The sequence below is a fragment of the Pipistrellus kuhlii genome, unplaced genomic scaffold (genome assembly GCF_014108245.1).
Source record: "Pipistrellus kuhlii isolate mPipKuh1 unplaced genomic scaffold, mPipKuh1.p scaffold_m20_p_1, whole genome shotgun sequence".
In the NCBI taxonomy this organism is placed as follows: Eukaryota; Metazoa; Chordata; class Mammalia; order Chiroptera; family Vespertilionidae; genus Pipistrellus; species Pipistrellus kuhlii.
The window spans coordinates 88,850,515-88,856,514 of NW_023425404.1; the positions used below are offsets into that span (position 1 = coordinate 88,850,515).

The 6,000-nt window shown below is 45.6% G+C and overlaps 1 protein-coding gene across 5 annotated transcripts in view; it reads right to left on the minus strand.

Moving 5' to 3' along the window:
• The window catches only part of ARID3B (AT-rich interaction domain 3B), an 82,016-nt gene extending 80,522 nt beyond the window's left edge, over positions 1-1,494 (minus strand). For 4 of the 5 annotated variants that reach the window (XM_045586922.1, XM_045586920.1, XM_045586916.1 and 1 more), the window contains exon 1: positions 1,300-1,494. The gene's annotated coding sequence lies outside the window, so the exon portion shown is untranslated. The remainder of the gene's footprint in view (positions 1-1,299) is intronic. The other variant, XM_036455874.2, reaches the window with a different exon arrangement.
• Positions 1,495-6,000: the final 4,506 nt, after the last annotated feature.

Sequence of the window (6,000 nt, forward strand, 5' to 3'; positions counted from 1 at the left end):
TCACATGAAAGGAGAATGCACTGAACAAGCTGGAACTTGATATATGCATTGTTCCGTTGTTTTAGGATTGGGTGGAAAGGTTTTAAAAAAGCTAAATGCCTAGCATCTTCAAAAATTCATGGGGAAGTAATCATAATCCTAGCAATAAAAACTGCTTGCATTTATAAATATTTTAATGGGTTAGAGGGGAAAAAAGGTCTAATTTTTAAAGCTAGGCAAAAAAATAGAGGTAAAAGCAGAATTTTCTGTTTATCTTAGAAGCACTGCTTTTGCCTTTTGTATTCTGAGTCAAATTACAACTTGCCTCCTACTACCTTTAATGCTCTTAGCCCTTAGTATGTTATGCCTGTAGCATAATTTCATTCAGCTTTAGCCCTTTTTATAGAGTAACAAAGCAGAAAAAGATTCACACCCACACTAAATCCAGTTAGCCAAGGTGATCATTTAAAATAAAAACTTGCATCAAAGAAAATTAAACAAAAGAATAAAGTAAATAATTCGTTGACCATTTAAAATTTATTTATAATCGTTACAATCATGAGCAGGAATTTTTTCAACCAAGTCCTGCCAGTCACTGAACAAACTGCTTCTGATGGCACCGTCTTTTCTGTATGCTGTTCCCAGCGGAGGATGTCTCACAGCCTCTTTAGTAAGAATGAAATGATTCATTTCTACAACTCAATACACACCCCCCCCCCCCCCCCCCAAAAGCCCATCTTTTCCCGTTCCTAAGCAGCCAATGGGTCCAAGCAACAATACCACCTACCTACATTTAGAAACTTGTCTCAGGTATCCAAGCCACTTCATCCTTTCACACGGCCCCCTCCCCCATTTCCCCTAAAGTTCCCGGACCACCCGAAGCAACGGACTGTTCGCCGCTTTGAACCCAGCCTCGCTGTGAACCATTCCCCTACCTTCGCCGCCGCTCTCTCCAGCCTCGGCCCACCTCCCCCACCCGGTTCTTCATCGCCCCCGCCCCCGCCCCCGCCCCAACACTTGTACTTCTACCAAGCCTTCGCAGCCACCCGCGGGCTCTTCTTGGTCGCCCGTTCCCACCTCTCTCGCCTCCTCAGTTCCTGTGGCCTTTATCGGATCATCCCTTTACCTCCAATCACGCTAATGGGCGCCGGGCGGCTCCGGTCTCTTCCCGGCGCTCACTTTCCCTGCAGCCCCGCAGCCCCGCGCTCCTCCGCGGGCGCCTCCACGTCTGCCCGCACACCTGCCTCCTCGCATCCCTCCGCCCACCTGCTGCCGCCCGTGCTCCCGCGCGCCGGAGGGGCCCGGGTCCGCGCGGCTTACCGATGCCGGGCGCTCCGGGACCCGCAGCGGAGGAGGCGGCATCGGCTGTGGCCACGGCGCGGCGGCGGCGCTCGGACCGGCCCGCAGCCAGCGCACAGCCGGGGCGGGGCCCGCACCGGAAGCGGCGCCGCGAGGCCCGCCCGTCGGCCCCGGGCGGGGGGGAAGGGCGGGGCCGCTGGGGATGGGACGCGGCCTAGAGACAGAGCCGCCAAAAAAGGGGTTGAGGGGGCGGAGACAGACGGAAGTGGCTTTTACGGAAGGCCCCGCCCAACTAAGACGTGAGCGGAAGCGGGTCGGAGCTGGGGGAAGCTGCCGCCAATGGGAAAGCCCGGACACCGGACAGAGCCTCCGAGTGCACTTCCGCGGGGACTTGAAAAAGAACCGGTGTCCTACAGTTTTCTCTGCGCGTTTTCTGGGTGGTGGAAGCAGGTGTGGCACGGGCGCAGGTTGGGAGGAAGGTATATAAAGGACAAGGAGTGTCAATGTATTGTTGCTTCGGTCCCCTTTCGGTCTACCTCTGAGATTCCCGCTTTCAGATCAACTTTTCTCTTGAGCTACACTTATTCGTGTACTGAAACCTGGCTGTCCTTTGAGGCATCCTTTAGAACCCCCTCAGATGGATTAGTATTCTCACTTCCCAGGTTCCAAAGGTGGGGAATTATGTGCCGAACACTGTCATCTCGTAAAAACCGTTACTTATCCGACGCTTATTCTCAGGACTCTCCACCCACATAACTGCCTCTGTCAAGAGCATCTGCTTATTTGTGCATCCAGCCCCTTACATTCTCTTCTGTTTCCCACCTTGATAATTTCATAGTCAATGTGTACAACCCATTTAACATCCGTGTGTCATCTCTAGCGGCTTATATCAGCCTCCCAACCCACTCAAAAACCTGGACCTTATCACCAGAAACGCTATTACGTCAGGAATCAATAATTGGAACATCCCTCTGTCCAACCACAGACTGATATCCTTTCACCTTGATTGCACAAGAACTTCACCAAAGCCCTGGAAGGTGTGGCTCAGTGGTTGGACATGCCCTCTTCCTTTACTCTCCCCCCCCCCCCCCCCCCCCCACCCCCAACACACACACAAGTGTTGTGGGCTTGATTATCGGAGCCAGTCATCCTCCCTCCCCCTTCCATTCTCTCTAAAAATACAGGGGAGGATTATCAAGAAAAGAGTTCACCATGACTAATTTTTTTTTTCTTCACTTTATTAGGACTGCCAATCTATTGAAAGCCTGTACTTAAGCTTCACTCTTCTCTTCCTTCCTTATCCATCTTAGATTCAATGCTACAGCATTACAATCCTGTTCTTATTTACCCTTGGGGGTCCTAGAAGAAGAGAGAGACAAAATACCAAAAACCTATTGGAAGAAATAGTGACAGAAAACTTCCCCCACCTGGTGAAAGAAATAGACTTATAAGTGCAGGAAGCGCACAAAACCCCAAACAAAAGGAATCCAAAGAGGACCACACCAAGACACATCATAATTAAAATTCCAAGGGCAAAAGACAAAGAGAGAATATTAAAAGCAGCAAGGGCAAAGCAGGTAGTTACCTATAAAGGAGCACCCATACAATTGTCAGCTGATTTCTCAATAGAAACCATGCAGGCCAGACGGGAATGGCAAAAAATATTCAAGGTGATGAATAATAAGAACCTGCAGCCAAAATTACTCTACCCACCAAAGCTATCACTCAGAATTGAAGGCCAGATAAAGAGCTTCACTAATTAAAAAAAAAAAAAGCTAAAGGAGTTCATCACCGCCAAACCAGAATTACATGAATTGCTGAAGGGGGTTCTTTAGGAAGAGGAAGAAGATAAAGATAAAAATTATGAGAACAAATACATAACTATCAACAAGTGAATCTAAAAACCAACAGAATTAAAAAAAAATCTGATGAACAATATTTTTTTTAATATATTTTATTGACTTTTACAGAGGGGAAGAGAGAGGGATAGAGAGTTAGAAACACTGATGAGAGAGAAACATCAGCTGCCTCTTGCACACCCCTACTGGGAGTGTGCCCATAACCAAAGTACATGCCCTTGACCGTAATTAAACCTGGGACCTGTCAGTCCACAGGCCGACACTCCATCCACTGAACCAAACCAGTTTTGGCTGATGAACAATATTAACTGGTGAATATAATAGAATCACAGAGGTATGGAAGGGGAGTGGACTAATGATTCTCGAGGAAAAGGGGAGTGAGGGGTGTGGGAAGATACTGAACATAAACTGTGCACCTATGGTTGAGGACAATGGGGGGTGGGGAAAGGGCAGAGGGTGAGGTGGGAACCTGGTGGAGGGGAGCAATGGAGAGGGGGGGGGGGAAGGAACATTTGTAATCTGAACAATAAAGATTTATTTTTAAAAAATAGTGCTTGCTCTTTATGACTTGCTCTCTCATGCTGCTGGGAACGCTTTTTTTTATTATTTTTTTTAATATGTTTTATTGATTTTTTTACAGAGAGGAAGGGAGAGAGATAGAGAGCTAGAAACATCAATGAGAGAGAAACATCGACCAGCTGCCTCTTGCACACCCCCTACTGGGGATGTGCCCCCAACCAAGGTACATGCCCTTGACCGAATCGAACCCGGGACCTTTCAGTCTGCAGACCAACGCTCTACTACTGAGCCAAACTGGTTTTGGCACTGCTGGGAACTCTTACACCATCTTGCGAAAAACTTCTAACCTGATTGATGATGAGACACTTGTGGTCGTCATCCCATCTAACTAACCAACCACCAGATGAGTGTAGCCCCTTTGATCAACTAGCCTGCCAACTATCAGGCATGTGAACCAGGCCACTGTAGATCATCTAGGCTGAGCTAGGCTGGCCCAGAACAATAGAACCCCCCCACTCCCAAAAGCCCACAAAATAGTGACAAATAATGTTTATTGTTTTAAAGTTAAACCAGTAAGTTTTGAGATTATTTGTTTTGAAATCAAAAATAACTGATACTCACACATTTCTTTGCATCTATTGGACTGGTTTTCTTTGGGTGTACTTCCTGGAGCCACTGAGCACCTAAAGAAGAGAATCGCAATGCATCATCATCATCATCATGATATATAATAATTGGCATATGTTACCTTAAGTTCCCCCATCAGATTTATCATACATAGTTTTTCTTATTTATAACAAGGATAATCATACACATTGTGTCTGTTGAAATGAAACACACATTTCAACTTGTTTAGTAAAACTAATATTTTCATGTCTTAAAAACGGCAATGGAGTAAGTAGAAGCTACACTGACATGCTCCTGGGACCAAACTGGAATTACTAAAATATAGAAAAAGATACCCTGAAAAAATCAACTAAAGACTAGCTGGAGAGAACACTGAAAACCAAGGATGGAAAGTTGAGACTGCATAGAGACTGGTAGGAAATAGAAACTGGTAGGAAGTCTTAACTGTGGGGGGTTCCCGCTGAGAACCCTGGAGTCTAAATCCCAAGCTGGGCTCCTTTGCCCACAGAACTGAAACTGAGAAAGGTAGCCACAGAACATACGGCTATAAAAAGCAGCACTGTTGCTATTTGCCAGCTAGAGATGGCTGGAAATGCAGGCACTCTCTTAAAGGACAACATGCAAAATTTTGTGTGCAGCCGTTTACCTTGGGCTCTGACAGAGGGAGGACAGAGAATCTAGGGCTGTGGGCTCTGGGGTTGGAGCTTGGAGGCCAGGCACCTCAGAGTTCTGTGCTGAGTCATTCCCTCATGCTGTGGAGGATATCTTTCTCCACTTTTTCCTTGGGGAGAAGGCAGTTGCCCCACCCTGTTGGAAGACCTCTTGTGGTCAATAGTCTAAGGCTAATCAAGCCTGGATAAAATCAGACTAAAGGCACAGGTCGATCTCTGGAGGCTTTGAGTCTTTGCCTGATCTCCTTACAGACCTGGAGCTAGGAAAAGCAGATCCTAGTGCACATCTAGGTTCTTTCCAAAGACACTCAGCCCCAGCAGTGGGCGTCACAAGCTGTGGATTGCTGATAGCTCCAAACAGGGTACTCAGGGCCAATCAGAAAAAGAGTCTGACATTGTCTTATAGTAGAGATGGGGAGTCATAGCAGATCTACCAAATACATAGACACAATCCCAAACAGGCAACCAAAATGGGGAAACAAAAAAAGAAAAAGAAAGAAGATATTTCTCCAGAAGAAGAGATAAACAGAATGGAGATAAGAAATTTATCTGGTACAGAGTTAAAAATAATGATGGTAAAGATGTTCAAGAGCATGAGAAAAGATATAGTAACTATGAAATAAAGAATGACATAAAACTAATAAAGAACACATTGGGGAGTGGGGGAAAAGAACACATTGAAGGAGTACACAACAGATTAGAGGAAGCCAAAGATCAGATCAGTGAATTAGAAGACAGGGTAGAAAAAAATTAGAGAACCAAAAAACAAAAACAAAACAAAACACACACACACACACAAAACAAACAAACAAAAAAACACACCAACAATTACAAAACAGAAAGACAGTTTAAGGGAGCTGTGGGACAACATGAAATATAACAATATTCACATAATAAGAGTGCCAGAAGGAGAAAAAAAAATTGAGTGAGGAATAGAGAATTGTTTGAAGAAAAAAATAGCAGAAAAATTCCCTAAACTGGGGAAGGAAAAAGTCACACAAGTCCAGGAGGCACAAAGAGTTGCAAGCATAAGAACCAAAACAGAC